The 25,185-nt window shown below is 47.0% G+C and overlaps 77 non-coding genes across 77 annotated transcripts; all 77 read left to right on the top strand.

Annotated features, from left to right (window-relative positions):
- The first annotated feature begins 44 nt into the window (after nt 1-44).
- LOC116191445 lies at nt 45-163 on the top strand. Its single transcript, XR_004153545.1, has one exon. It is a non-coding gene; the product is annotated as a 5S ribosomal RNA (ribosomal RNA).
- A 220-nt stretch (nt 164-383) lies between these two features.
- LOC116191444 lies at nt 384-502 on the top strand. Its single transcript, XR_004153544.1, has one exon. It is a non-coding gene; the product is annotated as a 5S ribosomal RNA (ribosomal RNA).
- A 221-nt stretch (nt 503-723) lies between these two features.
- Nucleotides 724-842, top strand: LOC116191443. Its single transcript, XR_004153543.1, has one exon. It is a non-coding gene; the product is annotated as a 5S ribosomal RNA (ribosomal RNA).
- Nucleotides 843-1,032: 190 nt separating this feature from the next.
- Nucleotides 1,033-1,151, top strand: LOC116191442. The gene has a single exon (XR_004153542.1). It is a non-coding gene; the product is annotated as a 5S ribosomal RNA (ribosomal RNA).
- Nucleotides 1,152-1,340: 189 nt separating this feature from the next.
- On the top strand, nt 1,341-1,459 carry LOC116191441. The gene has a single exon (XR_004153541.1). It is a non-coding gene; the product is annotated as a 5S ribosomal RNA (ribosomal RNA).
- A 220-nt stretch (nt 1,460-1,679) lies between these two features.
- Nucleotides 1,680-1,798, top strand: LOC116191440. The gene has a single exon (XR_004153540.1). It is a non-coding gene; the product is annotated as a 5S ribosomal RNA (ribosomal RNA).
- A 220-nt stretch (nt 1,799-2,018) lies between these two features.
- LOC116191438 lies at nt 2,019-2,137 on the top strand. Its single transcript, XR_004153538.1, has one exon. It is a non-coding gene; the product is annotated as a 5S ribosomal RNA (ribosomal RNA).
- Nucleotides 2,138-2,358: 221 nt separating this feature from the next.
- Nucleotides 2,359-2,477, top strand: LOC116191436. The gene has a single exon (XR_004153537.1). It is a non-coding gene; the product is annotated as a 5S ribosomal RNA (ribosomal RNA).
- A 218-nt stretch (nt 2,478-2,695) lies between these two features.
- LOC116191435 lies at nt 2,696-2,814 on the top strand. The gene has a single exon (XR_004153536.1). It is a non-coding gene; the product is annotated as a 5S ribosomal RNA (ribosomal RNA).
- A 221-nt stretch (nt 2,815-3,035) lies between these two features.
- Nucleotides 3,036-3,154, top strand: LOC116191434. Its single transcript, XR_004153535.1, has one exon. It is a non-coding gene; the product is annotated as a 5S ribosomal RNA (ribosomal RNA).
- Nucleotides 3,155-3,374: 220 nt separating this feature from the next.
- Nucleotides 3,375-3,493, top strand: LOC116191433. The gene has a single exon (XR_004153534.1). It is a non-coding gene; the product is annotated as a 5S ribosomal RNA (ribosomal RNA).
- Nucleotides 3,494-3,714: 221 nt separating this feature from the next.
- LOC116191384 lies at nt 3,715-3,832 on the top strand. The gene has a single exon (XR_004153481.1). It is a non-coding gene; the product is annotated as a 5S ribosomal RNA (ribosomal RNA).
- Nucleotides 3,833-4,053: 221 nt separating this feature from the next.
- Nucleotides 4,054-4,172, top strand: LOC116191432. The gene has a single exon (XR_004153533.1). It is a non-coding gene; the product is annotated as a 5S ribosomal RNA (ribosomal RNA).
- Nucleotides 4,173-4,392: 220 nt separating this feature from the next.
- Nucleotides 4,393-4,511, top strand: LOC116191431. Its single transcript, XR_004153531.1, has one exon. It is a non-coding gene; the product is annotated as a 5S ribosomal RNA (ribosomal RNA).
- A 188-nt stretch (nt 4,512-4,699) lies between these two features.
- LOC116191430 lies at nt 4,700-4,818 on the top strand. The gene has a single exon (XR_004153530.1). It is a non-coding gene; the product is annotated as a 5S ribosomal RNA (ribosomal RNA).
- A 190-nt stretch (nt 4,819-5,008) lies between these two features.
- Nucleotides 5,009-5,127, top strand: LOC116191429. The gene has a single exon (XR_004153529.1). It is a non-coding gene; the product is annotated as a 5S ribosomal RNA (ribosomal RNA).
- Nucleotides 5,128-5,347: 220 nt separating this feature from the next.
- Nucleotides 5,348-5,465, top strand: LOC116191383. The gene has a single exon (XR_004153480.1). It is a non-coding gene; the product is annotated as a 5S ribosomal RNA (ribosomal RNA).
- A 221-nt stretch (nt 5,466-5,686) lies between these two features.
- LOC116191428 lies at nt 5,687-5,805 on the top strand. Its single transcript, XR_004153528.1, has one exon. It is a non-coding gene; the product is annotated as a 5S ribosomal RNA (ribosomal RNA).
- Nucleotides 5,806-5,995: 190 nt separating this feature from the next.
- Nucleotides 5,996-6,114, top strand: LOC116191426. The gene has a single exon (XR_004153525.1). It is a non-coding gene; the product is annotated as a 5S ribosomal RNA (ribosomal RNA).
- Nucleotides 6,115-6,304: 190 nt separating this feature from the next.
- On the top strand, nt 6,305-6,423 carry LOC116191425. Its single transcript, XR_004153524.1, has one exon. It is a non-coding gene; the product is annotated as a 5S ribosomal RNA (ribosomal RNA).
- A 220-nt stretch (nt 6,424-6,643) lies between these two features.
- LOC116191424 lies at nt 6,644-6,762 on the top strand. Its single transcript, XR_004153523.1, has one exon. It is a non-coding gene; the product is annotated as a 5S ribosomal RNA (ribosomal RNA).
- A 219-nt stretch (nt 6,763-6,981) lies between these two features.
- On the top strand, nt 6,982-7,100 carry LOC116191423. Its single transcript, XR_004153522.1, has one exon. It is a non-coding gene; the product is annotated as a 5S ribosomal RNA (ribosomal RNA).
- A 189-nt stretch (nt 7,101-7,289) lies between these two features.
- On the top strand, nt 7,290-7,408 carry LOC116191422. Its single transcript, XR_004153521.1, has one exon. It is a non-coding gene; the product is annotated as a 5S ribosomal RNA (ribosomal RNA).
- Nucleotides 7,409-7,598: 190 nt separating this feature from the next.
- On the top strand, nt 7,599-7,717 carry LOC116191421. Its single transcript, XR_004153519.1, has one exon. It is a non-coding gene; the product is annotated as a 5S ribosomal RNA (ribosomal RNA).
- A 220-nt stretch (nt 7,718-7,937) lies between these two features.
- On the top strand, nt 7,938-8,055 carry LOC116191382. The gene has a single exon (XR_004153479.1). It is a non-coding gene; the product is annotated as a 5S ribosomal RNA (ribosomal RNA).
- A 189-nt stretch (nt 8,056-8,244) lies between these two features.
- On the top strand, nt 8,245-8,363 carry LOC116191420. The gene has a single exon (XR_004153518.1). It is a non-coding gene; the product is annotated as a 5S ribosomal RNA (ribosomal RNA).
- A 219-nt stretch (nt 8,364-8,582) lies between these two features.
- Nucleotides 8,583-8,701, top strand: LOC116191419. The gene has a single exon (XR_004153517.1). It is a non-coding gene; the product is annotated as a 5S ribosomal RNA (ribosomal RNA).
- A 219-nt stretch (nt 8,702-8,920) lies between these two features.
- Nucleotides 8,921-9,039, top strand: LOC116191418. The gene has a single exon (XR_004153516.1). It is a non-coding gene; the product is annotated as a 5S ribosomal RNA (ribosomal RNA).
- A 220-nt stretch (nt 9,040-9,259) lies between these two features.
- LOC116191381 lies at nt 9,260-9,377 on the top strand. The gene has a single exon (XR_004153478.1). It is a non-coding gene; the product is annotated as a 5S ribosomal RNA (ribosomal RNA).
- Nucleotides 9,378-9,596: 219 nt separating this feature from the next.
- On the top strand, nt 9,597-9,715 carry LOC116191417. Its single transcript, XR_004153515.1, has one exon. It is a non-coding gene; the product is annotated as a 5S ribosomal RNA (ribosomal RNA).
- A 189-nt stretch (nt 9,716-9,904) lies between these two features.
- On the top strand, nt 9,905-10,023 carry LOC116191415. Its single transcript, XR_004153512.1, has one exon. It is a non-coding gene; the product is annotated as a 5S ribosomal RNA (ribosomal RNA).
- A 219-nt stretch (nt 10,024-10,242) lies between these two features.
- LOC116191380 lies at nt 10,243-10,360 on the top strand. The gene has a single exon (XR_004153477.1). It is a non-coding gene; the product is annotated as a 5S ribosomal RNA (ribosomal RNA).
- Nucleotides 10,361-10,582: 222 nt separating this feature from the next.
- On the top strand, nt 10,583-10,701 carry LOC116191414. The gene has a single exon (XR_004153511.1). It is a non-coding gene; the product is annotated as a 5S ribosomal RNA (ribosomal RNA).
- Nucleotides 10,702-10,923: 222 nt separating this feature from the next.
- On the top strand, nt 10,924-11,042 carry LOC116191409. The gene has a single exon (XR_004153506.1). It is a non-coding gene; the product is annotated as a 5S ribosomal RNA (ribosomal RNA).
- A 188-nt stretch (nt 11,043-11,230) lies between these two features.
- Nucleotides 11,231-11,349, top strand: LOC116191398. Its single transcript, XR_004153495.1, has one exon. It is a non-coding gene; the product is annotated as a 5S ribosomal RNA (ribosomal RNA).
- Nucleotides 11,350-11,539: 190 nt separating this feature from the next.
- LOC116191360 lies at nt 11,540-11,658 on the top strand. The gene has a single exon (XR_004153458.1). It is a non-coding gene; the product is annotated as a 5S ribosomal RNA (ribosomal RNA).
- Nucleotides 11,659-11,878: 220 nt separating this feature from the next.
- LOC116191386 lies at nt 11,879-11,997 on the top strand. The gene has a single exon (XR_004153483.1). It is a non-coding gene; the product is annotated as a 5S ribosomal RNA (ribosomal RNA).
- Nucleotides 11,998-12,218: 221 nt separating this feature from the next.
- On the top strand, nt 12,219-12,336 carry LOC116191395. Its single transcript, XR_004153491.1, has one exon. It is a non-coding gene; the product is annotated as a 5S ribosomal RNA (ribosomal RNA).
- A 220-nt stretch (nt 12,337-12,556) lies between these two features.
- On the top strand, nt 12,557-12,674 carry LOC116191379. The gene has a single exon (XR_004153476.1). It is a non-coding gene; the product is annotated as a 5S ribosomal RNA (ribosomal RNA).
- Nucleotides 12,675-12,864: 190 nt separating this feature from the next.
- Nucleotides 12,865-12,983, top strand: LOC116191374. Its single transcript, XR_004153472.1, has one exon. It is a non-coding gene; the product is annotated as a 5S ribosomal RNA (ribosomal RNA).
- Nucleotides 12,984-13,173: 190 nt separating this feature from the next.
- Nucleotides 13,174-13,292, top strand: LOC116191358. Its single transcript, XR_004153457.1, has one exon. It is a non-coding gene; the product is annotated as a 5S ribosomal RNA (ribosomal RNA).
- Nucleotides 13,293-13,510: 218 nt separating this feature from the next.
- LOC116191378 lies at nt 13,511-13,628 on the top strand. The gene has a single exon (XR_004153475.1). It is a non-coding gene; the product is annotated as a 5S ribosomal RNA (ribosomal RNA).
- Nucleotides 13,629-13,851: 223 nt separating this feature from the next.
- Nucleotides 13,852-13,975, top strand: LOC116191408. The gene has a single exon (XR_004153505.1). It is a non-coding gene; the product is annotated as a 5S ribosomal RNA (ribosomal RNA).
- A 220-nt stretch (nt 13,976-14,195) lies between these two features.
- LOC116191363 lies at nt 14,196-14,314 on the top strand. The gene has a single exon (XR_004153461.1). It is a non-coding gene; the product is annotated as a 5S ribosomal RNA (ribosomal RNA).
- Nucleotides 14,315-14,499: 185 nt separating this feature from the next.
- On the top strand, nt 14,500-14,618 carry LOC116191400. The gene has a single exon (XR_004153497.1). It is a non-coding gene; the product is annotated as a 5S ribosomal RNA (ribosomal RNA).
- A 185-nt stretch (nt 14,619-14,803) lies between these two features.
- LOC116191403 lies at nt 14,804-14,922 on the top strand. The gene has a single exon (XR_004153500.1). It is a non-coding gene; the product is annotated as a 5S ribosomal RNA (ribosomal RNA).
- Nucleotides 14,923-15,144: 222 nt separating this feature from the next.
- LOC116191377 lies at nt 15,145-15,262 on the top strand. The gene has a single exon (XR_004153474.1). It is a non-coding gene; the product is annotated as a 5S ribosomal RNA (ribosomal RNA).
- A 220-nt stretch (nt 15,263-15,482) lies between these two features.
- On the top strand, nt 15,483-15,603 carry LOC116191412. The gene has a single exon (XR_004153510.1). It is a non-coding gene; the product is annotated as a 5S ribosomal RNA (ribosomal RNA).
- Nucleotides 15,604-15,823: 220 nt separating this feature from the next.
- Nucleotides 15,824-15,942, top strand: LOC116191352. The gene has a single exon (XR_004153451.1). It is a non-coding gene; the product is annotated as a 5S ribosomal RNA (ribosomal RNA).
- Nucleotides 15,943-16,130: 188 nt separating this feature from the next.
- Nucleotides 16,131-16,249, top strand: LOC116191350. Its single transcript, XR_004153449.1, has one exon. It is a non-coding gene; the product is annotated as a 5S ribosomal RNA (ribosomal RNA).
- Nucleotides 16,250-16,437: 188 nt separating this feature from the next.
- LOC116191351 lies at nt 16,438-16,556 on the top strand. Its single transcript, XR_004153450.1, has one exon. It is a non-coding gene; the product is annotated as a 5S ribosomal RNA (ribosomal RNA).
- A 223-nt stretch (nt 16,557-16,779) lies between these two features.
- Nucleotides 16,780-16,901, top strand: LOC116191410. The gene has a single exon (XR_004153507.1). It is a non-coding gene; the product is annotated as a 5S ribosomal RNA (ribosomal RNA).
- Nucleotides 16,902-17,121: 220 nt separating this feature from the next.
- Nucleotides 17,122-17,241, top strand: LOC116191389. The gene has a single exon (XR_004153486.1). It is a non-coding gene; the product is annotated as a 5S ribosomal RNA (ribosomal RNA).
- Nucleotides 17,242-17,428: 187 nt separating this feature from the next.
- LOC116191367 lies at nt 17,429-17,548 on the top strand. Its single transcript, XR_004153465.1, has one exon. It is a non-coding gene; the product is annotated as a 5S ribosomal RNA (ribosomal RNA).
- Nucleotides 17,549-17,734: 186 nt separating this feature from the next.
- LOC116191397 lies at nt 17,735-17,855 on the top strand. Its single transcript, XR_004153494.1, has one exon. It is a non-coding gene; the product is annotated as a 5S ribosomal RNA (ribosomal RNA).
- A 218-nt stretch (nt 17,856-18,073) lies between these two features.
- On the top strand, nt 18,074-18,192 carry LOC116191362. The gene has a single exon (XR_004153460.1). It is a non-coding gene; the product is annotated as a 5S ribosomal RNA (ribosomal RNA).
- A 219-nt stretch (nt 18,193-18,411) lies between these two features.
- LOC116191366 lies at nt 18,412-18,530 on the top strand. Its single transcript, XR_004153464.1, has one exon. It is a non-coding gene; the product is annotated as a 5S ribosomal RNA (ribosomal RNA).
- Nucleotides 18,531-18,750: 220 nt separating this feature from the next.
- Nucleotides 18,751-18,869, top strand: LOC116191339. The gene has a single exon (XR_004153439.1). It is a non-coding gene; the product is annotated as a 5S ribosomal RNA (ribosomal RNA).
- A 221-nt stretch (nt 18,870-19,090) lies between these two features.
- LOC116191407 lies at nt 19,091-19,211 on the top strand. Its single transcript, XR_004153504.1, has one exon. It is a non-coding gene; the product is annotated as a 5S ribosomal RNA (ribosomal RNA).
- Nucleotides 19,212-19,397: 186 nt separating this feature from the next.
- On the top strand, nt 19,398-19,516 carry LOC116191328. Its single transcript, XR_004153428.1, has one exon. It is a non-coding gene; the product is annotated as a 5S ribosomal RNA (ribosomal RNA).
- Nucleotides 19,517-19,706: 190 nt separating this feature from the next.
- Nucleotides 19,707-19,825, top strand: LOC116191450. Its single transcript, XR_004153550.1, has one exon. It is a non-coding gene; the product is annotated as a 5S ribosomal RNA (ribosomal RNA).
- Nucleotides 19,826-20,040: 215 nt separating this feature from the next.
- On the top strand, nt 20,041-20,156 carry LOC116191396. Its single transcript, XR_004153492.1, has one exon. It is a non-coding gene; the product is annotated as a 5S ribosomal RNA (ribosomal RNA).
- Nucleotides 20,157-20,375: 219 nt separating this feature from the next.
- LOC116191357 lies at nt 20,376-20,494 on the top strand. Its single transcript, XR_004153456.1, has one exon. It is a non-coding gene; the product is annotated as a 5S ribosomal RNA (ribosomal RNA).
- Nucleotides 20,495-20,685: 191 nt separating this feature from the next.
- Nucleotides 20,686-20,804, top strand: LOC116191439. The gene has a single exon (XR_004153539.1). It is a non-coding gene; the product is annotated as a 5S ribosomal RNA (ribosomal RNA).
- A 188-nt stretch (nt 20,805-20,992) lies between these two features.
- On the top strand, nt 20,993-21,111 carry LOC116191427. The gene has a single exon (XR_004153527.1). It is a non-coding gene; the product is annotated as a 5S ribosomal RNA (ribosomal RNA).
- A 221-nt stretch (nt 21,112-21,332) lies between these two features.
- On the top strand, nt 21,333-21,451 carry LOC116191356. Its single transcript, XR_004153455.1, has one exon. It is a non-coding gene; the product is annotated as a 5S ribosomal RNA (ribosomal RNA).
- Nucleotides 21,452-21,641: 190 nt separating this feature from the next.
- Nucleotides 21,642-21,760, top strand: LOC116191416. The gene has a single exon (XR_004153513.1). It is a non-coding gene; the product is annotated as a 5S ribosomal RNA (ribosomal RNA).
- A 191-nt stretch (nt 21,761-21,951) lies between these two features.
- On the top strand, nt 21,952-22,069 carry LOC116191390. Its single transcript, XR_004153487.1, has one exon. It is a non-coding gene; the product is annotated as a 5S ribosomal RNA (ribosomal RNA).
- Nucleotides 22,070-22,286: 217 nt separating this feature from the next.
- On the top strand, nt 22,287-22,405 carry LOC116191354. The gene has a single exon (XR_004153453.1). It is a non-coding gene; the product is annotated as a 5S ribosomal RNA (ribosomal RNA).
- Nucleotides 22,406-22,625: 220 nt separating this feature from the next.
- On the top strand, nt 22,626-22,744 carry LOC116191322. Its single transcript, XR_004153422.1, has one exon. It is a non-coding gene; the product is annotated as a 5S ribosomal RNA (ribosomal RNA).
- Nucleotides 22,745-22,935: 191 nt separating this feature from the next.
- LOC116191364 lies at nt 22,936-23,054 on the top strand. The gene has a single exon (XR_004153462.1). It is a non-coding gene; the product is annotated as a 5S ribosomal RNA (ribosomal RNA).
- A 189-nt stretch (nt 23,055-23,243) lies between these two features.
- Nucleotides 23,244-23,361, top strand: LOC116191376. Its single transcript, XR_004153473.1, has one exon. It is a non-coding gene; the product is annotated as a 5S ribosomal RNA (ribosomal RNA).
- Nucleotides 23,362-23,583: 222 nt separating this feature from the next.
- LOC116191392 lies at nt 23,584-23,704 on the top strand. The gene has a single exon (XR_004153488.1). It is a non-coding gene; the product is annotated as a 5S ribosomal RNA (ribosomal RNA).
- A 188-nt stretch (nt 23,705-23,892) lies between these two features.
- LOC116191349 lies at nt 23,893-24,011 on the top strand. Its single transcript, XR_004153448.1, has one exon. It is a non-coding gene; the product is annotated as a 5S ribosomal RNA (ribosomal RNA).
- Nucleotides 24,012-24,230: 219 nt separating this feature from the next.
- Nucleotides 24,231-24,349, top strand: LOC116191394. Its single transcript, XR_004153490.1, has one exon. It is a non-coding gene; the product is annotated as a 5S ribosomal RNA (ribosomal RNA).
- Nucleotides 24,350-24,565: 216 nt separating this feature from the next.
- LOC116191404 lies at nt 24,566-24,684 on the top strand. The gene has a single exon (XR_004153501.1). It is a non-coding gene; the product is annotated as a 5S ribosomal RNA (ribosomal RNA).
- A 189-nt stretch (nt 24,685-24,873) lies between these two features.
- LOC116191393 lies at nt 24,874-24,995 on the top strand. Its single transcript, XR_004153489.1, has one exon. It is a non-coding gene; the product is annotated as a 5S ribosomal RNA (ribosomal RNA).
- Nucleotides 24,996-25,185: the final 190 nt, after the last annotated feature.

Here is a 25,185-nt window from a genome sequence, read left to right as displayed (position 1 = left end):
TAGCTCTACGGAGGAACAAAGTGAATTCGAGCACAAAGGTTGACGGGTGCGATCATACCAGCACTAATGCACCGGATCCCATCAGAACTCCGAAGTTAAGCGTGCTTGGGCGAGAGTAGTACTAGGATGGGTGACCTCCTGGGAAGTCCTCGTGTTGCACCCCTCCTTTTTAATTTTTTTTTGCTGCTCGGGAAACTGTCCGACGTTGGACGGGAATCCGATCGTTACGGTTAATGTTTTGGGCACGTGCTCACTCGCAAAAGGCGTAAGTTCGTGGTGAAATGCACTCGATACTTTTTTTCTTTCGTTTCTGCGCTCATTTTTGCATTTTTTTTTCATTAGCTCTACGGAGGAACAAAGTGAATTCGAGCGCAAAGGTTGACGGGTGCGATCATACCAGCACTAATGCACCGGATCCCATCAGAACTCCGAAGTTAAGCGTGCTTGGGCGAGAGTAGTACTAGGATGGGTGACCTCCTGGGAAGTCCTCGTGTTGCACCCCTCCTTTTTAATTTTTTTTTGCTGCTCGGGAAACTGTCCGACGTTGGACGGGAATCCGATCGTTACGGTTAATGTTTTGGGCACGTGCTCACTCGCAAAAGGCGTAAAGTTCGTGGTGAAATGCACTCGATACTTTTTTTCTTTCGTTTCTGCGCTCATTTTTGCATTTTTTTTTCATTAGCTCTACGGAGGAACAAAGTGAATTCGAGCGCAAAGGTTGACGGGTGCGATCATACCAGCACTAATGCACCGGATCCCATCAGAACTCCGAAGTTAAGCGTGCTTGGGCGAGAGTAGTACTAGGATGGGTGACCTCCTGGGAAGTCCTCGTGTTGCACCCCTCCTTTTTAATTTTTTTTTGCTGCTCGGGAAACTGTCCGACGTTGGACGGGAATCCGATCGTTACGGTTAATGTTTTGGGCACGTGCTATGCACTCGATACTTTTTTTCTTTCGTTTCTGCGATCATTTTTGCATTTTTTTTTCATTAGCTCTACGGAGGAACAAAGTGAATTCGAGCACAAAGGTTGACGGGTGCGATCATACCAGCACTAATGCACCGGATCCCATCAGAACTCCGAAGTTAAGCGTGCTTGGGCGAGAGTAGTACTAGGATGGGTGACCTCCTGGGAAGTCCTCGTGTTGCACCCCTCCTTTTTAATTTTTTTTTGCTGCTCGGGAAACTGTCCGACGTTGGACGGGAATCCGATCGTTACGGTTAATGTTTTGGGCACGTGCTATGCACTCGATACTTTTTTTCTTTCGTTTCTGCGATCATTTTTGCATTTTTTTTCATTAGCTCTACGGAGGAACAAAGTGAATTCGAGCACAAAGGTTGACGGGTGCGATCATACCAGCACTAATGCACCGGATCCCATCAGAACTCCGAAGTTAAGCGTGCTTGGGCGAGAGTAGTACTAGGATGGGTGACCTCCTGGGAAGTCCTCGTGTTGCACCCCTCCTTTTTAATTTTTTTTTGCTGCTCGGGAAACTGTCCGACGTTGGACGGGAATCCGATCGTTACGGTTAATGTTTTGGGCACGTGCTCACTCGCAAAAGGCGTAAGGTTCGTGTGAAATGCACTCGATACTTTTTTTCTTTCGTTTCTGCGATCATTTTTGCATTTTTTTTTCATTAGCTCTACGGAGGAACAAAGTGAATTCGAGCACAAAGGTTGACGGGTGCGATCATACCAGCACTAATGCACCGGATCCCATCAGAACTCCGAAGTTAAGCGTGCTTGGGCGAGAGTAGTACTAGGATGGGTGACCTCCTGGGAAGTCCTCGTGTTGCACCCCTCCTTTTTAATTTTTTTTTGCTGCTCGGGAAACTGTCCGACGTTGGACGGGAATCCATCGTTACGGTTAATGTTTTGGGCACGTGCTCACTCGCAAAAGGCGTAAGGTTCGTTGTGAAATGCACTCGATACTTTTTTTCTTTCGTTTCTGCGATCATTTTTGCATTTTTTTTTCATTAGCTCTACGGAGGAACAAAGTGAATTCGAGCGCAAAGGTTGACGGGTGCGATCATACCAGCACTAATGCACCGGATCCCATCAGAACTCCGAAGTTAAGCGTGCTTGGGCGAGAGTAGTACTAGGATGGGTGACCTCCTGGGAAGTCCTCGTGTTGCACCCCTCCTTTTTAATTTTTTTTTGCTGCTCGGGAAACTGTCCGACGTTGGACGGGAATCCGATCGTTACGGTTAATGTTTTGGGCACGTGCTCACTCGCAAAAGGCGTAAAGTTCGTGGTGAAATGCACTCGATACTTTTTTTCTTTCGTTTCTGCGCTCATTTTTGCATTTTTTTTTCATTAGCTCTACGGAGGAACAAAGTGAATTCGAGCACAAAGGTTGACGGGTGCGATCATACCAGCACTAATGCACCGGATCCCATCAGAACTCCGAAGTTAAGCGTGCTTGGGCGAGAGTAGTACTAGGATGGGTGACCTCCTGGGAAGTCCTCGTGTTGCACCCCTCCTTTTTAATTTTTTTTTGCTGCTCGGGAAACTGTCCGACGTTGGACGGGAATCCGATCGTTACGGTTAATGTTTTGGGCACGTGCTCACTCGCAAAAGGCGTAAGTTCGTGTGAAATGCACTCGATACTTTTTTCTTTCGTTTCTGCGATCATTTTTGCATTTTTTTTTCATTAGCTCTACGGAGGAACAAAGTGAATTCGAGCACAAAGGTTGACGGGTGCGATCATACCAGCACTAATGCACCGGATCCCATCAGAACTCCGAAGTTAAGCGTGCTTGGGCGAGAGTAGTACTAGGATGGGTGACCTCCTGGGAAGTCCTCGTGTTGCACCCCTCCTTTTTAATTTTTTTTTGCTGCTCGGGAAACTGTCCGACGTTGGACGGGAATCCGATCGTTACGGTTAATGTTTTGGGCACGTGCTCACTCGCAAAAGGCGTAAGGTTCGTTGTGAAATGCACTCGATACTTTTTTTCTTTCGTTTCTGCGATCATTTTTGCATTTTTTTTTCATTAGCTCTACGGAGGAACAAAGTGAATTCGAGCGCAAAGGTTGACGGGTGCGATCATACCAGCACTAATGCACCGGATCCCATCAGAACTCCGAAGTTAAGCGTGCTTGGGCGAGAGTAGTACTAGGATGGGTGACCTCCTGGGAAGTCCTCGTGTTGCACCCCTCCTTTTTAATTTTTTTTTGCTGCTCGGGAAACTGTCCGACGTTGGACGGGAATCCGATCGTTACGGTTAATGTTTTGGGCACGTGCTCACTCGCAAAAGGCGTAAGGTTCGTGTGAAATGCACTCGATACTTTTTTTCTTTCGTTTCTGCGATCATTTTTGCATTTTTTTTTCATTAGCTCTACGGAGGAACAAAGTGAATTCGAGCACAAAGGTTGACGGGTGCGATCATACCAGCACTAATGCACCGGATCCCATCAGAACTCCGAAGTTAAGCGTGCTTGGGCGAGAGTAGTACTAGGATGGGTGACCTCCTGGGAAGTCCTCGTGTTGCACCCCTCCTTTTTAATTTTTTTTTGCTGCTCGGGAAACTGTCCGACGTTGGACGGGAATCCGATCGTTACGGTTAATGTTTTGGGCACGTGCTCACTCGCAAAAGGCGTAAAGTTCGTGGTGAAATGCACTCGATACTTTTTTTCTTTCGTTTCTGCGCTCATTTTTGCATTTTTTTTTCATTAGCTCTACGGAGGAACAAAGTGAATTCGAGCGCAAAGGTTGACGGGTGCGATCATACCAGCACTAATGCACCGGATCCCATCAGAACTCCGAAGTTAAGCGTGCTGGGCGAGAGTAGTACTAGGATGGGTGACCTCCTGGGAAGTCCTCGTGTTGCACCCCTCCTTTTTAATTTTTTTTTGCTGCTCGGGAAACTGTCCGACGTTGGACGGGAATCCGATCGTTACGGTTAATGTTTTGGGCACGTGCTCACTCGCAAAAGGCGTAAAGTTCGTGGTGAAATGCACTCGATACTTTTTTTCTTTCGTTTCTGCGCTCATTTTTGCATTTTTTTTTCATTAGCTCTACGGAGGAACAAAGTGAATTCGAGCGCAAAGGTTGACGGGTGCGATCATACCAGCACTAATGCACCGGATCCCATCAGAACTCCGAAGTTAAGCGTGCTTGGGCGAGAGTAGTACTAGGATGGGTGACCTCCTGGGAAGTCCTCGTGTTGCACCCCTCCTTTTTAATTTTTTTTTGCTGCTCGGGAAACTGTCCGACGTTGGACGGGAATCCGATCGTTACGGTTAATGTTTTGGGCACGTGCTCACTCGCAAAAGGCGTAAGGTTCGTGTGAAATGCACTCGATACTTTTTTTCTTTCGTTTCTGCGATCATTTTTGCATTTTTTTTTCATTAGCTCTACGGAGGAACAAAGTGAATTCGAGCGCAAAGGTTGACGGGTGCGATCATACCAGCACTAATGCACCGGATCCCATCAGAACTCCGAAGTTAAGCGTGCTTGGGCGAGAGTAGTACTAGGATGGGTGACCTCCTGGGAAGTCCTCGTGTTGCACCCCTCCTTTTTAATTTTTTTTGCTGCTCGGGAAACTGTCCGACGTTGGACGGGAATCCGATCGTTACGGTTAATGTTTTGGGCACGTGCTATGCACTCGATACTTTTTTTCTTTCGTTTCTGCGATCATTTTTGCATTTTTTTTCATTAGCTCTACGGAGGAACAAAGTGAATTCGAGCACAAAGGTTGACGGGTGCGATCATACCAGCACTAATGCACCGGATCCCATCAGAACTCCGAAGTTAAGCGTGCTTGGGCGAGAGTAGTACTAGGATGGGTGACCTCCTGGGAAGTCCTCGTGTTGCACCCCTCCTTTTTAATTTTTTTTTGCTGCTCGGGAAACTGTCCGACGTTGGACGGGAATCCGATCGTTACGGTTAATGTTTTGGGCACGTGCTATGCACTCGATACTTTTTTTCTTTCGTTTCTGCGATCATTTTTGCATTTTTTTTTCATTAGCTCTACGGAGGAACAAAGTGAATTCGAGCACAAAGGTTGACGGGTGCGATCATACCAGCACTAATGCACCGGATCCCATCAGAACTCCGAAGTTAAGCGTGCTTGGGCGAGAGTAGTACTAGGATGGGTGACCTCCTGGGAAGTCCTCGTGTTGCACCCCTCCTTTTTAATTTTTTTTTGCTGCTCGGGAAACTGTCCGACGTTGGACGGGAATCCGATCGTTACGGTTAATGTTTTGGGCACGTGCTCACTCGCAAAAGGCGTAAAGTTCGTGGTGAAATGCACTCGATACTTTTTTTCTTTCGTTTCTGCGCTCATTTTTGCATTTTTTTTCATTAGCTCTACGGAGGAACAAAGTGAATTCGAGCGCAAAGGTTGACGGGTGCGATCATACCAGCACTAATGCACCGGATCCCATCAGAACTCCGAAGTTAAGCGTGCTGGGCGAGAGTAGTACTAGGATGGGTGACCTCCTGGGAAGTCCTCGTGTTGCACCCCTCCTTTTTAATTTTTTTTTGCTGCTCGGGAAACTGTCCGACGTTGGACGGGAATCCGATCGTTACGGTTAATGTTTTGGGCACGTGCTCACTCGCAAAAGGCGTAAAGTTCGTGGTGAAATGCACTCGATACTTTTTTTCTTTCGTTTCTGCGCTCATTTTTGCATTTTTTTTTCATTAGCTCTACGGAGGAACAAAGTGAATTCGAGCGCAAAGGTTGACGGGTGCGATCATACCAGCACTAATGCACCGGATCCCATCAGAACTCCGAAGTTAAGCGTGCTTGGGCGAGAGTAGTACTAGGATGGGTGACCTCCTGGGAAGTCCTCGTGTTGCACCCCTCCTTTTTAATTTTTTTTTGCTGCTCGGGAAACTGTCCGACGTTGGACGGGAATCCGATCGTTACGGTTAATGTTTTGGGCACGTGCTATGCACTCGATACTTTTTTTCTTTCGTTTCTGCGATCATTTTTGCATTTTTTTTTCATTAGCTCTACGGAGGAACAAAGTGAATTCGAGCACAAAGGTTGACGGGTGCGATCATACCAGCACTAATGCACCGGATCCCATCAGAACTCCGAAGTTAAGCGTGCTTGGGCGAGAGTAGTACTAGGATGGGTGACCTCCTGGGAAGTCCTCGTGTTGCACCCCTCCTTTTTAATTTTTTTTTGCTGCTCGGGAAACTGTCCGACGTTGGACGGGAATCCGATCGTTACGGTTAATGTTTTGGGCACGTGCTATGCACTCGATACTTTTTTTCTTTCGTTTCTGCGATCATTTTTGCATTTTTTTTTCATTAGCTCTACGGAGGAACAAAGTGAATTCGAGCACAAAGGTTGACGGGTGCGATCATACCAGCACTAATGCACCGGATCCCATCAGAACTCCGAAGTTAAGCGTGCTTGGGCGAGAGTAGTACTAGGATGGGTGACCTCCTGGGAAGTCCTCGTGTTGCACCCCTCCTTTTTAATTTTTTTTTGCTGCTCGGGAAACTGTCCGACGTTGGACGGGAATCCGATCGTTACGGTTAATGTTTTGGGCACGTGCTCACTCGCAAAAGGCGTAAAGTTCGTGGTGAAATGCACTCGATACTTTTTTTCTTTCGTTTCTGCGCTCATTTTTGCATTTTTTTTCATTAGCTCTACGGAGGAACAAAGTGAATTCGAGCGCAAAGGTTGACGGGTGCGATCATACCAGCACTAATGCACCGGATCCCATCAGAACTCCGAAGTTAAGCGTGCTTGGGCGAGAGTAGTACTAGGATGGGTGACCTCCTGGGAAGTCCTCGTGTTGCACCCCTCCTTTTTTTTTTTTTTGCTGCTCGGGAAACTGTCCGACGTTGGACGGGAATCCGATCGTTACGGTTAATGTTTTGGGCACGTGCTCACTCGCAAAAGGCGTAAAGTTCGTGGTGAAATGCACTCGATACTTTTTTTCTTTCGTTTCTGCGCTCATTTTTGCATTTTTTTTTCATTAGCTCTACGGAGGAACAAAGTGAATTCGAGCGCAAAGGTTGACGGGTGCGATCATACCAGCACTAATGCACCGGATCCCATCAGAACTCCGAAGTTAAGCGTGCTTGGGCGAGAGTAGTACTAGGATGGGTGACCTCCTGGGAAGTCCTCGTGTTGCACCCCTCCTTTTTAATTTTTTTTTGCTGCTCGGGAAACTGTCCGACGTTGGACGGGAATCCGATCGTTACGGTTAATGTTTTGGGCACGTGCTATGCACTCGATACTTTTTTTCTTTCGTTTCTGCGATCATTTTTGCATTTTTTTTCATTAGCTCTACGGAGGAACAAAGTGAATTCGAGCACAAAGGTTGACGGGTGCGATCATACCAGCACTAATGCACCGGATCCCATCAGAACTCCGAAGTTAAGCGTGCTTGGGCGAGAGTAGTACTAGGATGGGTGACCTCCTGGGAAGTCCTCGTGTTGCACCCCTCCTTTTTAATTTTTTTTTGCTGCTCGGGAAACTGTCCGACGTTGGACGGGAATCCGATCGTTACGGTTAATGTTTTGGGCACGTGCTATGCACTCGATACTTTTTTTCTTTCGTTTCTGCGATCATTTTTGCATTTTTTTTTCATTAGCTCTACGGAGGAACAAAGTGAATTCGAGCACAAAGGTTGACGGGTGCGATCATACCAGCACTAATGCACCGGATCCCATCAGAACTCCGAAGTTAAGCGTGCTTGGGCGAGAGTAGTACTAGGATGGGTGACCTCCTGGGAAGTCCTCGTGTTGCACCCCTCCTTTTTAATTTTTTTTTGCTGCTCGGGAAACTGTCCGACGTTGGACGGGAATCCGATCGTTACGGTTAATGTTTTGGGCACGTGCTCACTCGCAAAAGGCGTAAAGTTCGTGGTGAAATGCACTCGATACTTTTTTTCTTTCGTTTCTGCGCTCATTTTTGCATTTTTTTTCATTAGCTCTACGGAGGAACAAAGTGAATTCGAGCGCAAAGGTTGACGGGTGCGATCATACCAGCACTAATGCACCGGATCCCATCAGAACTCCGAAGTTAAGCGTGCTGGGCGAGAGTAGTACTAGGATGGGTGACCTCCTGGGAAGTCCTCGTGTTGCACCCCTCCTTTTAATTTTTTTTTGCTGCTCGGGAAACTGTCCGACGTTGGACGGGAATCCGATCGTTACGGTTAATGTTTTGGGCACGTGCTATGCACTCGATACTTTTTTTCTTTCGTTTCTGCGATCATTTTTGCATTTTTTTTTCATTAGCTCTACGGAGGAACAAAGTGAATTCGAGCACAAAGGTTGACGGGTGCGATCATACCAGCACTAATGCACCGGATCCCATCAGAACTCCGAAGTTAAGCGTGCTTGGGCGAGAGTAGTACTAGGATGGGTGACCTCCTGGGAAGTCCTCGTGTTGCACCCCTCCTTTTTAATTTTTTTTTGCTGCTCGGGAAACTGTCCGACGTTGGACGGGAATCCGATCGTTACGGTTAATGTTTTGGGCACGTGCTCACTCGCAAAAGGCGTAAGTTCGTTGTGAAATGCACTCGATACTTTTTTCTTTCGTTTCTGCGATCATTTTTGCATTTTTTTTTCATTAGCTCTACGGAGGAACAAAGTGAATTCGAGCACAAAGGTTGACGGGTGCGATCATACCAGCACTAATGCACCGGATCCCATCAGAACTCCGAAGTTAAGCGTGCTTGGGCGAGAGTAGTACTAGGATGGGTGACCTCCTGGGAAGTCCTCGTGTTGCACCCCTCCTTTTTAATTTTTTTTTGCTGCTCGGGAAACTGTCCGACGTTGGACGGGAATCCATCGTTACGGTTAATGTTTTGGGCACGTGCTCACTCGCAAAAGGCGTAAGTTCGTTGTGAAATGCACTCGATACTTTTTTTCTTTCGTTTCTGCGATCATTTTTGCATTTTTTTTTCATTAGCTCTACGGAGGAACAAAGTGAATTCGAGCACAAAGGTTGACGGGTGCGATCATACCAGCACTAATGCACCGGATCCCATCAGAACTCCGAAGTTAAGCGTGCTTGGGCGAGAGTAGTACTAGGATGGGTGACCTCCTGGGAAGTCCTCGTGTTGCACCCCTCCTTTTTAATTTTTTTTTGCTGCTCGGGAAACTGTCCGACGTTGGACGGGAATCCGATCGTTACGGTTAATGTTTTGGGCACGTGCTCACTCGCAAAAGGCGTAAAGTTCGTGGTGAAATGCACTCGATACTTTTTTCTTTCGTTTCTGCGCTCATTTTTGCATTTTTTTTTCATTAGCTCTACGGAGGAACAAAGTGAATTCGAGCGCAAAGGTTGACGGGTGCGATCATACCAGCACTAATGCACCGGATCCCATCAGAACTCCGAAGTTAAGCGTGCTGGGCGAGAGTAGTACTAGGATGGGTGACCTCCTGGGAAGTCCTCGTGTTGCACCCCTCCTTTTAATTTTTTTTTGCTGCTCGGGAAACTGTCCGACGTTGGACGGGAATCCGATCGTTACGGTTAATGTTTTGGGCACGTGCTCACTCGCAAAAGGCGTAAAGTTCGTGGTGAAATGCACTCGATACTTTTTTCTTTCGTTTCTGCGCTCATTTTTGCATTTTTTTTTCATTAGCTCTACGGAGGAACAAAGTGAATTCGAGCGCAAAGGTTGACGGGTGCGATCATACCAGCACTAATGCACCGGATCCCATCAGAACTCCGAAGTTAAGCGTGCTTGGGCGAGAGTAGTACTAGGATGGGTGACCTCCTGGGAAGTCCTCGTGTTGCACCCCTCCTTTTAATTTTTTTTTGCTGCTCGGGAAACTGTCCGACGTTGGACGGGAATCCGATCGTTACGGTTAATGTTTTGGGCACGTGCTATGCACTCGATACTTTTTTTCTTTCGTTTCTGCGATCATTTTTGCATTTTTTTTTCATTAGCTCTACGGAGGAACAAAGTGAATTCGAGCACAAAGGTTGACGGGTGCGATCATACCAGCACTAATGCACCGGATCCCATCAGAACTCCGAAGTTAAGCGTGCTTGGGCGAGAGTAGTACTAGGATGGGTGACCTCCTGGGAAGTCCTCGTGTTGCACCCCTCCTTTTTAATTTTTTTTTGCTGCTCGGGAAACTGTCCGACGTTGGACGGGAATCCATCGTTACGGTTAATGTTTTGGGCACGTGCTCACTCGCAAAAGGCGTAAGGTTCGTGTGAAATGCACTCGATACTTTTTTTCTTTCGTTTCTGCGATCATTTTTGCATTTTTTTTTCATTAGCTCTACGGAGGAACAAAGTGAATTCGAGCACAAAGGTTGACGGGTGCGATCATACCAGCACTAATGCACCGGATCCCATCAGAACTCCGAAGTTAAGCGTGCTGGGCGAGAGTAGTACTAGGATGGGTGACCTCCTGGGAAGTCCTCGTGTTGCACCCCTCCTTTTTAATTTTTTTTTGCTGCTCGGGAAACTGTCCGACGTTGGACGGGAATCCGATCGTTACGGTTAATGTTTTGGGCACGTGCTCACTCGCAAAAGGCGTAAAGTTCGTGTGTGAAATGCACTCGATACTTTTTTTCTTTCGTTTCTGCGCTCATTTTTGCATTTTTTTTTCATTAGCTCTACGGAGGAACAAAGTGAATTCGAGCGCAAAGGTTGACGGGTGCGATCATACCAGCACTAATGCACCGGATCCCATCAGAACTCCGAAGTTAAGCGTGCTTGGGCGAGAGTAGTACTAGGATGGGTGACCTCCTGGGAAGTCCTCGTGTTGCACCCCTCCTTTTTAATTTTTTTTTTGCTGCTCGGGAAACTGTCCGACGTTGGACGGGAATCCGATCGTTACGGTTAATGTTTTGGGCACGTGCTCACTCGCAAAAGGCGTAAAGTTCGTGGTGAAATGCACTCGATACTTTTTTTCTTTCGTTTCTGCGCTCATTTTTGCATTTTTTTTTCATTAGCTCTACGGAGGAACAAAGTGAATTCGAGCGCAAAGGTTGACGGGTGCGATCATACCAGCACTAATGCACCGGATCCCATCAGAACTCCGAAGTTAAGCGTGCTTGGGCGAGAGTAGTACTAGGATGGGTGACCTCCTGGGAAGTCCTCGTGTTGCACCCCTCCTTTTTAATTTTTTTTTGCTGCTCGGGAAACTGTCCGACGTTGGACGGGAATCCGATCGTTACGGTTAATGTTTTGGGCACGTGCTATGCACTCGATACTTTTTTTCTTTCGTTTCTGCGATTTTTTGCATTTTTTTTTCATTAGCTCTACGGAGGAACAAAGTGAATTCGAGCACAAAGGTTGACGGGTGCGATCATACCAGCACTAATGCACCGGATCCCATCAGAACTCCGAAGTTAAGCGTGCTTGGGCGAGAGTAGTACTAGGATGGGTGACCTCCTGGGAAGTCCTCGTGTTGCACCCCTCCTTTTTAATTTTTTTTTGCTGCTCGGGAAACTGTCCGACGTTGGACGGGAATCCGATCGTTACGGTTAATGTTTTGGGCACGTGCTATGCACTCGATACTTTTTTTCTTTCGTTTCTGCGATCATTTTTGCATTTTTTTTTCATTAGCTCTACGGAGGAACAAAGTGAATTCGAGCACAAAGGTTGACTGGTGCGATCATACCAGCACTAATGCACCGGATCCCATCAGAACTCCGAAGTTAAGCGTGCTTGGGCGAGAGTAGTACTAGGATGGGTGACCTCCTGGGAAGTCCTCGTGTTGCACCCCTCCTTTTTAATTTTTTTTTGCTGCTCGGGAAACTGTCCGACGTTGGACGGGAATCCATCGTTACGGTTAATGTTTTGGGCACGTGCTCACTCGCAAAAGGCGTAAAGTTCGTGGTGAAATGCACTCGATACTTTTTTTCTTTCGTTTCTGCGATCATTTTTGCATTTTTTTTTCATTAGCTCTACGGAGGAACAAAGTGAATTCGAGCACAAAGGTTGACGGGTGCGATCATACCAGCACTAATGCACCGGATCCCATCAGAACTCCGAAGTTAAGCGTGCTTGGGCGAGAGTAGTACTAGGATGGGTGACCTCCTGGGAAGTCCTCGTGTTGCACCCCTCCTTTTTAATTTTTTTTTTGCTGCTCGGGAAACTGTCCGACGTTGGACGGGAATCCGATCGTTACGGTTAATGTTTTGGGCACGTGCTCACTCGCAAAAGGCGTAAAGTTCGTTGTGAAATGCACTCGATACTTTTTTCTTTCGTTTCTGCGATCATTTTTGCATTTTTTTTTCATTAGCTCTACGGAGGAACAAAGTGAATTCGAGCGCAAAGGTTGACGGGTGCGATCATACCAGCACTAATGCACCGGATCCCATCAGAACTCCGAAGTTAAGCGTGCTGGGCGAGAGTAGTACTAGAATGGGTGACCTCCTGGGAAGTCCTCGTGTTGCACCCCTCCTTTTTAATTTTTTTTTGCTGCTCGGGAAACTGTCCGACGTTGGACGGGAATCCGATCGTTACGGTTAATGTTTTGGGCACGTGCTCACTCGCAAAAGGCGTAAAGTCGTGGTGAAATGCACTCGATACTTTTTTTCTTTCGTTTCTGCGCTCATTTTTGCATTTTTTTTTCATTAGCTCTACGGAGGAACAAAGTGAATTCGAGCGCAAAGGTTGACGGGTGCGATCATACCAGCACTAATGCACCGGATCCCATCAGAACTCCGAAGTTAAGCGTGCTGGGCGAGAGTAGTACTAGGATGGGTGACCTCCTGGGAAGTCCTCGTGTTGCACCCCTCCTTTTTAATTTTTTTTTGCTGCTCGGGAAACTGTCCGACGTTGGACGGGAATCCGATCGTTACGGTTAATGTTTTGGGCACGTGCTATGCACTCGATACTTTTTTTCTTTCGTTTCTGCGATATTTTTGCATTTTTTTTTTCATTAGCTCTACGGAGGAACAAAGTGAATTCGAGCACAAAGGTTGACGGGTGCGATCATACCAGCACTAATGCACCGGATCCCATCAGAACTCCGAAGTTAAGCGTGCTTGGGCGAGAGTAGTACTAGGATGGGTGACCTCCTGGGAAGTCCTCGTGTTGCACCCCTCCTTTTTAATTTTTTTTTGCTGCTCGGGAAACTGTCCGACGTTGGACGGGAATCCGATCGTTACGGTTAATGTTTTGGGCACGTGCTATGCACTCGATACTTTTTTTCTTTCGTTTCTGCGATCATTTTTGCATTTTTTTTTCATTAGCTCTACGGAGGAACAAAGTGAATTCGAGCGCAAAGGTTGACTGGTGCGATCATACCAGCACTAATGCACCGGATCCCATCAGAACTCCGAAGTTAAGCGTGCTTGGGCGAGAGTAGTACTAGGATGGGTGACCTCCTGGGAAGTCCTCGTGTTGCACCCCTCCTTTTTAATTTTTTTTTGCTGCTCGGGAAACTGTCCGACGTTGGACGGGAATCCATCGTTACGGTTAATGTTTTGGGCACGTGCTCACTCGCAAAAGGCGTAAAGTTCGTGTGAAATGCACTCGATACTTTTTTCTTTCGTTTCTGCGATCATTTTTGCATTTTTTTTTCATTAGCTCTACGGAGGAACAAAGTGAATTCGAGCGCAAAGGTTGACGGGTGCGATCATACCAGCACTAATGCACCGGATCCCATCAGAACTCCGAAGTTAAGCGTGCTGGGCGAGAGTAGTACTAGGATGGGTGACCTCCTGGGAAGTCCTCGTGTTGCACCCCTCCTTTTTAATTTTTTTTTTGCTGCTCGGGAAACTGTCCGACGTTGGACGGGAATCCGATCGTTACGGTTAATGTTTTGGGCACGTGCTCACTCGCAAAAGGCGTAAAGTTCGTGGTGAAATGCACTCGATACTTTTTTTCTTTCGTTTCTGCGCTCATTTTTGCATTTTTTTTTTCATTAGCTCTACGGAGGAACAAAGTGAATTCGAGCGCAAAGGTTGACGGGTGCGATCATACCAGCACTAATGCACCGGATCCCATCAGAACTCCGAAGTTAAGCGTGCTTGGAGCGAGAGAGAGTAGTACTAGGATGGGTGACCTCCTGGGAAGTCCTCGTGTTGCACCCCTCCTTTTAATTTTTTTTTTGCTGCTCGGGAAACTGTCCGACGTTGGACGGGAATCCGATCGTTACGGTTAATGTTTTGGGCACGTGCTCACTCGCAAAAGGCGTAAAGTTCGTGTGAAATGCACTCGATACTTTTTTTCTTTCGTTTCTGCGCTCATTTTTGCATTTTTTTTTCATTAGCTCTACGGAGGAACAAAGTGAATTCGAGCGCAAAGGTTGACGGGTGCGATCATACCAGCACTAATGCACCGGATCCCATCAGAACTCCGAAGTTAAGCGTGCTTGGGCGAGAGTAGTACTAGGATGGGTGACCTCCTGGGAAGTCCTCGTGTTGCACCCCTCCTTTTAATTTTTTTTGCTGCTCGGGAAACTGTCCGACGTTGGACGGGAATCCGATCGTTACGGTTAATGTTTTGGGCACGTGCTATGCACTCGATACTTTTTTCTTTCGTTTCTGCGATCATTTTTGCATTTTTTTCATTAGCTCTACGGAGGAACAAAGTGAATTCGAGCACAAAGGTTGACGGGTGCGATCATACCAGCACTAATGCACCGGATCCCATCAGAACTCCGAAGTTAAGCGTGCTTGGGCGAGAGTAGTACTAGGATGGGTGACCTCCTGGGAAGTCCTCGTGTTCCCCTCCTTTTTAATTTTTTTGTGCTGCTCGGGAAACTGTCCGACGTTGGACGGGAATCCGATCGTTACGGTTAATGTTTTGGGCACGTGCTATGCACTCGATACTTTTTTCTTTCGTTTCTGCGATCATTTTTGCATTTTTTTTCATTAGCTCTACGGAGGAACAAAGTGAATTCGAGCACAAAGGTTGACGGGTGCGATCATACCAGCACTAATGCACCGGATCCCATCAGAACTCCGAAGTTAAGCGTGCTTGGGCGAGAGTAGTACTAGGATGGGTGACCTCCTGGGAAGTCCTCGTGTTCCCTCCTTTGCACCCTCCTTTTTTTTTTTTGCTGCTCGGGAAACTGTCCGACGTTGGACGGGAATCCATCGTTACGGTTAATGTTTTGGGCACGTGCTCACTCGCAAAAGGCGTAAAGTTCGTTGTGAAATGCACTCGATATTTTTTCTTTCGTTTCTGCGATTCATTTTTGCATTTTTTTTCATTAGCTCTACGGAGGAACAAAGTGAATTCGAGCACAAAGGTTGACGGGTGCGATCATACCAGCACTAATGCACCGGATCCCATCAGAACTCCGAAGTTAAGCGTGCTGGGCGAGAGTAGTACTAGGATGGGTGACCTCCTGGGAAGTCCTCGTGTTGCACCCCTCCTTTTTAATTTTTTTTTTGTGCTCGGGAAACTGTCCGACGTTGGACGGGAATCCGATCGTTACGGTTAATGTTTTGGGCACGTGCTCACTCGCAAAAGGCGTAAAGTTCGTGGTGAAATGCACTCGATACTTTTTTTCTTTCGTTTCTGCGCTCATTTTTGCATTTTTTTTCATTAGCTCTACGGAGGAACAAAGTGAATTCGAGCGCAAAGGTTGACGGGTGCGATCATACCAGCACTAATGCACCGGATCCCATCAGAACTCCGAAGTTAAGCGTGCTGGGCGAGAGAGAGTAGTACTAGATGGGTGACCTCCTGGGAAGTCCTCGTGTTGCACCCCTCCTTTTTAATTTTTTTTTGCTGCTCGGGAAACTGTCCGACGTTGGACGGGAATCCGATCGTTACGGTTAATGTTTTGGGCACGTGCTCACTCGCAAAAGGCGTAAAGTTCGTGGTGAAATGCACTCGATACTTTTTTCTTTCGTTTCTGCGCTCATTTTTGCATTTTTTTTTCATTAGCTCTACGGAGGAACAAAGTGAATTCGAGCGCAAAGGTTGACGGGTGCGATCATACCAGCACTAATGCACCGGATCCCATCAGAACTCCGAAGTTAAGCGTGCTTGGGCGAGAGTAGTACTAGGATGGGTGACCTCCTGGGAAGTCCTCGTGTTGCACCCTCCTTTTAATTTTTTTTTGCTGCTCGGGAAACTGTCCGACGTTGGACGGGAATCCGATCGTTACGGTTAATGTTTTGGGCACGTGCTATGCACTCGATACTTTTTTTCTTTCGTTTCTGCGATCATTTTTGCATTTTTTTTTCATTAGCTCTACGGAGGAACAAAGTGAATTCGAGCACAAAGGTTGACGGGTGCGATCATACCAGCACTAATGCACCGGATCCCATCAGAACTCCGAAGTTAAGCGTGCTTGGGCGAGAGTAGTACTAGGATGGGTGACCTCCTGGGAAGTCCTCGTGTTGCACCCTCCTTTTTAATTTTTTTTTGCTGCTCGGGAAACTGTCCGACGTTGGACGGGAATCCGATCGTTACGGTTAATGTTTTGGGCACGTGCTATGCACTCGATACTTTTTTTCTTTCGTTTCTGCGATCATTTTTGCATTTTTTTTCATTAGCTCTACGGAGGAACAAAGTGAATTCGAGCACAAAGGTTGACGGGTGCGATCATACCAGCACTAATGCACCGGATCCCATCAGAACTCCGAAGTTAAGCGTGCTTGGGCGAGAGTAGTACTAGGATGGGTGACCTCCTGGGAAGTCCTCGTGTTGCACCCCTCCTTTTAATTTTTTTTTGCTGCTCGGGAAACTGTCCGACGTTGGACGGGAATCCATCGTTACGGTTAATGTTTTGGGCACGTGCTCACTCGCAAAAGGCGTAAAGTTCGTGGTGTGGTTGAAATGCACTCGATACTTTTTTTCTTCGTTTCTGCGCTCATTTTTGCATTTTTTTTCATTAGCTCTACGGAGGAACAAAGTGAATTCGAGCGCAAAGGTTGACGGGTGCGATCATACCAGCACTAATGCACCGGATCCATCAGAACTCCGAAGTTAAGTAAGCGTGCTCGGGCGAGAGTAGTACTAGGATGGGTGACCTCCTGGGAAGTCCTCGTGTTGCACCCCTCCTTTTTTTTTTTTTTTTGCTGCTCGGGGAAACTGTCCGACGTTGGACGGGAATCCGATCGTTACGGTTAATGTTTGGGCACGTGCTCACTCGCAAAAGGGTAAAGTTCGTGGTGAAATGCACTCGATACTTTTTTTCTTTCGTTTCTGCGCTCATTTTTGCATTTTTTTTTCATTAGCTCTACGGAGGAACAAAGTGAATTCGAGCGCAAAGGTTGACGGGTGCGATCATACCAGCACTAATGCACCGGATCCCATCAGAACTCCGAAGTTAAGCGTGCTTGGGCGAGAGAGAGTACTAGGATGGGTGACCTCCTGGGAAGTCCTCGTGTTGCACCCCTCCTTTTAATTTTTTTTTGCTGCTCGGGAAACTGTCCGACGTTGGACGGGAATCCGATCGTTACGGTTAATGTTTTGGGCACGTGCTATGCACTCGATATTTTTTCTTTCGTTTCTGCGATCATTTTTGCATTTTTTTTTCATTAGCTCTACGGAGGAACAAAGTGAATTCGAGCACAAAGGTTGACGGGTGCGATCATACCAGCACTAATGCACCGGATCCCATCAGAACTCCGAAGTTAAGCGTGCTTTGGGCGAGAGTAGTACTAGGATGGGTGACCTCCTGGGAAGTCCTCGTGTTGCACCCCTTTTTAATTTTTTTTTGCTGCTCGGGAAACTGTCCGACGTTGGACGGGAATCCGATCGTTACGGTTAATGTTTTGGGCACGTGCTATGCACTCGATACTTTTTTTCTTTCGTTTCTGCGATCATTTTTGCATTTTTTTTCATTAGCTCTACGGAGGAACAAAGTGAATTCGAGCACAAAGGTTGACTGGTGCGATCATACCAGCACTAATGCACCGGATCCCATCAGAACTCCGAAGTTAAGCGTGCTTGGGCGAGAGAGTAGTACTAGGATGGGTGACCTCCTGGGAAGTCCTCGTGTTGCACCCCCCTTTTTAATTTTTTTTTGCTGCTCGGGAAACTGTCCGACGTTGGACGGGAATCCATCGTTACGGTTAATGTTTTGGGCACGTGCTCACTCGCAAAAGGCGTAAAGTTCGTGGTGAAATGCACTCGATACTTTTTTTCTTTCGTTTCTGCGCTCATTTTTGCATTTTTTTTCATTAGCTCTACGGAGGAACAAAGTGAATTCGAGCGCAAAGGTTGACGGGTGCGATCATACCAGCACTAATGCACCGGATCCCATCAGAACTCCGAAGTTAAGCGTGCTCGGGCGAGAGTAGTACTAGAATGGGTGACCTCCTGGGAAGTCCTCGTGTTGCACCCCTCCTTTTTAATTTTTTTTTGCTGCTCGGGAAACTGTCCGACGTTGGACGGGAATCCGATCGTTACGGTTAATGTTTTGGGCACGTGCTCACTCGCAAAAGGCGTAAAGTTCGTGTGAAATGCACTCGATACTTTTTTTCTTTCGTTTCTGCGCTCATTTTTGCATTTTTTTTTCATTAGCTCTACGGAGGAACAAAGTGAATTCGAGCGCAAAGGTTGACGGTGCGATCATACCAGCACTAATGCACCGGATCCCATCAGAACTCCGAAGTTAAGCGTGCTTGGGCGAGAGTAGTACTAGGATGGGTGACCTCCTGGGAAGTCCTCGTGTTGCACCCCTCCTTTTTAATTTTTTTTTGCTGCTCGGGAAACTGTCCGACGTTGGACGGGAATCCCATCGTTACGGTTAATGTTTTGGGCACGTGCTCACTCGCAAAAGGCGTAAAGTTCGTGGTGAAATGCACTCGATACTTTTTTTCTTTCGTTTCTGCGCTCATTTTTGCATTTTTTTTCATTAGCTCTACGGAGGAACAAAGTGAATTCTAGCGCAAAGGTTGACGGGTGCGATCATACCAGCACTAATGCACCGGATCCCATCAGAACTCCGAAGTTAAGCGTGCTTGGGCGAGAGTAGTACTAGGATGGGTGACCTCCTGGGAAGTCCTCGTGTTGCACCCCTCCTTTTTAATTTTTTTTTGCTGCTCGGGAAACTGTCCGACGTTGGACGGGAATCCGATCGTTACGGTTAATGTTTTGGGCACGTGCTCACTCGCAAAAGGCGTAAAGTTCGTGGTGAAATGCACTCGATACTTTTTTTCTTTCGTTTCTGCGATCATTTTTGCATTTTTTTTTCATTAGCTCTACGGAGGAACAAAGTGAATTCGAGCGCAAAGGTTGACGGGTGCGATCATACCAGCACTAATGCACCGGATCCCATCAGAACTCCGAAGTTAAGCGTGCTGGGGGAGCGAGAGTAGTACTAGGAGGGTGACCTCCTGGGAAGTCCTCGTGTTGCACCCCTCCTTTTAATTTTTTTTGCTGCTCGGGAAACTGTCCGACGTTGGACGGGAATCCGATCGTTACGGTTAATGTTTTGGGCACGTGCTATGCACTCGATACTTTTTTCTTTCGTTTCTGCGATCATTTTTGCATTTTTTTTCATTAGCTCTACGGAGGAACAAAGTGAATTCGAGCACAAAGGTTGACGGGTGCGATCATACCAGCACTAATGCACCGGATCCCATCAGAACTCCGAAGTTAAGCGTGCTTGGGCGAGAGTAGTACTAGGATGGGTGACCTCCTGGGAAGTCCTCGTGTTGCACCCCTCCTTTTTAATTTTTTTTTGCTGCTCGGGAAACTGTCCGACGTTGGACGGGAATCCGATCGTTACGGTTAATGTTTTGGGCACGTGCTATGCACTCGATACTTTTTTTCTTTCGTTTCTGCGATCATTTTTGCATTTTTTTTTCATTAGCTCTACGGAGGAACAAAGTGAATTCGAGCGCAAAGGTTGACGGGTGCGATCATACCAGCACTAATGCACCGGATCCCATCAGAACTCCGAAGTTAAGCGTGCTTGGGCGAGAGTAGTACTAGGATGGGTGACCTCCTGGGAAGTCCTCGTGTTGCACCCCTCCTTTTAATTTTTTTTGCTGCTCGGGAAACTGTCCGACGTTGGACGGGAATCCGATCGTTACGGTTAATGTTTTGGGCACGTGCTCACTCGCAAAAGGTAAAGTTCGTGGTGAAATGCACTCGATACTTTTTTCTTTCGTTTCTGCGATCATTTTTGCATTTTTTTTCATTAGCTCTACGGAGGAACAAAGTGAATTCGAGCGCAAAGGTTGACGGGTGCGATCATACCAGCACTAATGCACCGGATCCCATCAGAACTCCGAAGTTAAGCGTGCTTGGGCGAGAGTAGTACTAGGATGGGTGACCTGGGAAGTCCTCGTGTTGCACCCCTCCTTTTTAATTTTTTTTTGCTGCTCGGGAAACTGTCCGACGTTGGACGGGAATCCGATCGTTACGGTTAATGTTTTGGGCACGTGCTCACTCGCAAGGCGTAAAGTTCGTTGGTGAAATGCACTCGATACTTTTTTCTTTCGTTTCTGCGCTCATTTTTGCATTTTTTTTTCATTAGCTCTACGGAGGAACAAAGTGAATTCGAGCGCAAAGGTTGACGGGTGCGATCATACCAGCACTAATGCACCGGATCCCATCAGAACTCCGAAGTTAAGCGTGCTGGGGCGAGAGTAGTACTAGGATGGGTGACCTCCTGGGAAGTCCTCGTGTTGCACCCCTCCTTTTTAATTTTTTTTTGCTGCTCGGGAAACTGTCCGACGTTGGACGGGAATCCGATCGTTACGGTTAATGTTTTTGGGCAGTGCTATGCACTCGATACTTTTTTCTTTCGTTTCTGCGATCATTTTTGCATTTTTTTTTCATTAGCTCTACGGAGGAAAAGAAGTGAATTCGAGCACAAAGGTTGACTGGGTGCGATCATACCAGCACTAATGCACCGGATCCCATCAGAACTCCGAAGTTAAGCGTGCTTGGGCGAGAGTAGTACTAGGATGGGTGACCTCCTGGGAAGTCCTCGTGTTGCACCCCTCCTTTTTAATTTTTTTTTGCTGCTCGGGAAACTGTCCGACGTTGGACGGGAATCGATCGTTACGGTTAATGTTTTGGGCACGTGCTATGCACTCGATACTTTTTTCTTTCGTTTCTGCGATCATTTTTGCATTTTTTTTTCATTAGCTCTACGGAGGAACAAAGTGAATTCGAGCACAAAGGTTGACGGGTGCGATCATACCAGCACTAATGCACCGGATCCCATCAGAACTCCGAAGTTAAGCGTGCTTGGGCGAGAGTAGTACTAGGATGGGTGACCTCCTGGGAAGTCCTCGTGTTGCACCCCTCCTTTTAATTTTTTTTTGCTGCTCGGGAAACTGTCCGACGTTGGACGGGAATCCGATCGTTACGGTTAATGTTTTGGGCACGTGCTCACTCGCAAAAGGCGTGTAAAGTTCGTGGTGAATGCACTCGATACTTTTTTTCTTTCGTTTCTGCGCTCATTTTTGCATTTTTTTTTCATTAGCTCTACGGAGGAACAAAGTGAATTCGAGCGCAAAGGTTGACGGGTGCGATCATACCAGCACTAATGCACCGGATCCCATCAGAACTCCGAAGTTAAGCGTGCTGGGGCGAGAGTAGTACTAGGATGGGTGACCTCCTGGGAAGTCCTCGTGTTGCACCCCTCCTTTTTAATTTTTTTTTTGCTGCTCGGGAAACTGTCCGACGTTGGACGGGAATCCGATCGTTACGGTTAATGTTTTGGGCACGTGCTATGCACTCGATACTTTTTTCTTTCGTTTCTGCGATTATTTTTGCATTTTTTTTTCATTAGCTCTACGGAGGAACAAAGTGAATTCGAGCACAAAGGTTGACGGGTGCGATCATACCAGCACTAATGCACCGGATCCCATCAGAACTCCGAAGTTAAGCGTGCTTGGGCGAGAGTAGTACTAGGATGGGTGACCTCCTGGGAAGTCCTCGTGTTGCACCCCTCCTTTTTAATTTTTTTTTGCTGCTCGGGAAACTGTCCGACGTTGGACGGGAATCCGATCGTTACGGTTAATGTTTTGGGCACGTGCTATGCACTCGATACTTTTTTTTTCTTCGTTTCTGCGATCATTTTTGCATTTTTTTTTCATTAGCTCTACGGAGGAACAAAGTGAATTCGAGCACAAAGGTTGACGGGTGCGATCATACCAGCACTAATGCACCGGATCCCATCAGAACTCCGAAGTTAAGCGTGCTGGGCGAGAGTAGTACTAGGATGGGTGACCTCCTGGGAAGTCCTCGTGTTGCACCCTCCTTTTTATTTTTTTTTTGCTGCTCGGGAAACTGTCCGACGTTGGACGGGAATCCATCGTTACGGTTAATGTTTTGGGCACGTGCTCACTCGCAAAAGGCGTAAAGTTCGTGGTGAAATGCACTCGATACTTTTTTCTTTCGTTTCTGCGCTCATTTTTGCATTTTTTTTCATTAGCTCTACGGAGGAACAAAGTGAATTCGAGCGCAAAGGTTGACGGGTGCGATCATACCAGCACTAATGCACCGGATCCCATCAGAACTCCGAAGTTAAGCGTGCTCGGGCGAGAGTAGTACTAGGATGGGTGACCTCCTGGGAAGTCCTCGTGTTGCACCCCTCCTTTAATTTTTTTTTGCTGCTCGGGAAACTGTCCGACGTTGGACGGGAATCCGATCGTTACGGTTAATGTTTTGGGCACGTGCTCACTCGCAAAAGGCGTAAAGTTCGTGGTTGAAATGCACTCGATACTTTTTTTCTTTCGTTTCTGCGCTCATTTTTGCATTTTTTTTTCATTAGCTCTACGGAGAAACAAAGTGAATTCGAGCGCAAAGGTTGACGGGTGCGATCATACCAGCACTAATGCACCGGATCCCATCAGAACTCCGAAGTTAAGCGTGCTTGGGCGAGAGTAGTACTAGGATGGGTGACCTCCTGGGAAGTCCTCGTGTTGCACCCCTCCTTTTTAATTTTTTTTTGCTGCTCGGGGGAAACTGTCCGACGTTGGACGGGAATCCGATCGTTACGGTTAATGTTTGGGCACGTGCTATGCACTCGATACTTTTTTTCTTTCGTTTCTGCGATCATTTTTGCATTTTTTTTTCATTAGCTCTACGGAGGAACAAAGTGAATTCGAGCACAAAGGTTGACGGGTGCGATCATACCAGCACTAATGCACCGGATCCCATCAGAACTCCGAAGTTAAGCGTGCTTGGGCGAGAGTAGTACTAGGATGGGTGACCTCCTGGGAAGTCCTCGTGTTGCAACCCTCCTTTTTAATTTTTTTTTGCTGCTCGGGAAACTGTCCGACGTTGGACGGGAATCCGATCGTTACGGTTAATGTTTTGGGCACGTGCTATGCACTCGATACTTTTTTTCTTTCGTTTCTGCGATCATTTTGCATTTTTTTTTCATTAGCTCTACGGAGGAACAAAGTGAATTCGAGCACAAAGGTTGACGGGTGCGATCATACCAGCACTAATGCACCGGATCCCATCAGAACTCCGAAGTTAAGCGTGCTGGGCGAGAGTAGTACTAGGATGGGTGACCTCCTGGGAAGTCCTCGTGTTGCACCCCTCCTTTTTAATTTTTTTTTGCTGCTCGGGAAACTGTCCGACGTTGGACGGGAATCCGATCGTTACGGTTAATGTTTTGGGCACGTGCTCACTCGCAAAAGGCGTAAAGTTCGTGTGGTGAAATGCACTCGATACTTTTTTTCTTTCGTTTCTGCGCTCATTTTTGCATTTTTTTTCATTAGCTCTACGGAGGAACAAAGTGAATTCGAGCGCAAAGGTTGACGGGTGCGATCATACCAGCACTAATGCACCGGATCCCATCAGAACTCCGAAGTTAAGCGTGCTTGGGCGAGAGTAGTATACTAGGATGGGTGACCTCCTGGGAAGTCCTCGTGTTGCACCCCTCCTTTTTAATTTTTTTTGCTGCTCGGGAAACTGTCCGACGTTGGACGGGAATCCGATCGTTACGGTTAATGTTTTGGGCACGTGCTATGCACTCGATACTTTTTTTCTTTCGTTTCTGCGATATTTTTGCATTTTTTTTTCATTAGCTCTACGGAGGAACAAAGTGAATTCGAGCACAAAGGTTGACGGGTGCGATCATACCAGCACTAATGCACCGGATCCCATCAGAACTCCGAAGTTAAGCGTGCTTGGGCGAGAGTAGTACTAGGATGGGTGACCTCCTGGGAAGTCCTCGTGTTGCACCCTCCTTTTTAATTTTTTTTTGCTGCTCGGGAAACTGTCCGACGTTGGACGGGAATCCATCGTTACGGTTAATGTTTTGGGCACGTGCTCACTCGCAAAAAGGCGTAAGTTCGTTGTGAAATGCACTCGATACTTTTTTTCTTTCGTTTCTGCGCTCATTTTTGCATTTTTTTTTCATTAGCTCTACGGAGGAACAAAGTGAATTCGAGCGCAAAGGTTGACGGGTGCGATCATACCAGCACTAATGCACCGGATCCCATCAGAACTCCGAAGTTAAGCGTGCTGGGGGGAGAGTAGTACTAGGATGGGTGACCTCCTGGGAAGTCCTCGTGTTGCACCCTCTTTTTAATTTTTTTTTGCTGCTCGGGAAAATGTCCGACGTTGGACGGGAATCCGATCGTTACGGTTAATGTTTTGGGCACGTGCTCACTCGCAAAAGCGTAAAGTTCGTGGTGAAATGCACTCGATACTTTTTCTTTCGTTTCTGCGCTCATTTTTGCATTTTTTTTTCATTAGCTCTACGGAGGAACAAAGTGAATTCGAGCGCAAAGGTTGACGGGTGCGATCATACCAGCACTAATGCACACGGATCCCATCAGAACTCCGAAGTTAAGCGTGCTTGGGCGAGAGTAGTACTAGGATGGGTGACCTCCTGGGAAGTCCTCGTGTGCACCCCTCCTTTTTAATTTTTTTTTGCTGCTCGGGAAACTGTCCGACGTTTGGACGGGAATCCGATCGTTACGGTTAATGTTTGGGCACGTGCTATGCACTCGATACTTTTTTTCTTTCGTTTCTGCGATTCATTTTGCATTTTTTTTCATTAGCTCTACGGAGGAACAAAGTGAATTCGAGCACAAAGGTTGACGGGTGCGATCATACCAGCACTAATGCACCGGATCCCATCAGAACTCCGAAGTTAAGCGTGCTTGGGCGAGGAGAGTAGTACTAGGATGGGTGACCTCCTGGGAAGTCCTCGTGTTGCACCCCTCCTTTTTAATTTTTTTTGTGCTCGGGAAACTGTCCGACGTTGGACGGGAATCCCATCGTTACGGTTAATGTTTTGGGCACGTGCTCACTCGCAAAAGGCGTAAGGTTCGTTGTGAAATGCACTCGATACTTTTTTTCTTCGTTTCTGCGATCATTTTTGCATTTTTTTTCATTAGCTCTACGGAGGAAC

The sequence above is a fragment of the Punica granatum genome, unplaced genomic scaffold (assembly GCF_007655135.1).
Source record: "Punica granatum isolate Tunisia-2019 unplaced genomic scaffold, ASM765513v2 Contig00578, whole genome shotgun sequence".
Taxonomy (NCBI): domain Eukaryota; kingdom Viridiplantae; phylum Streptophyta; class Magnoliopsida; order Myrtales; family Lythraceae; genus Punica; species Punica granatum.
The sequence above is the reverse complement of the archived record's forward strand: the minus strand, read 5'-3'. Positions and strand labels throughout refer to the sequence as shown.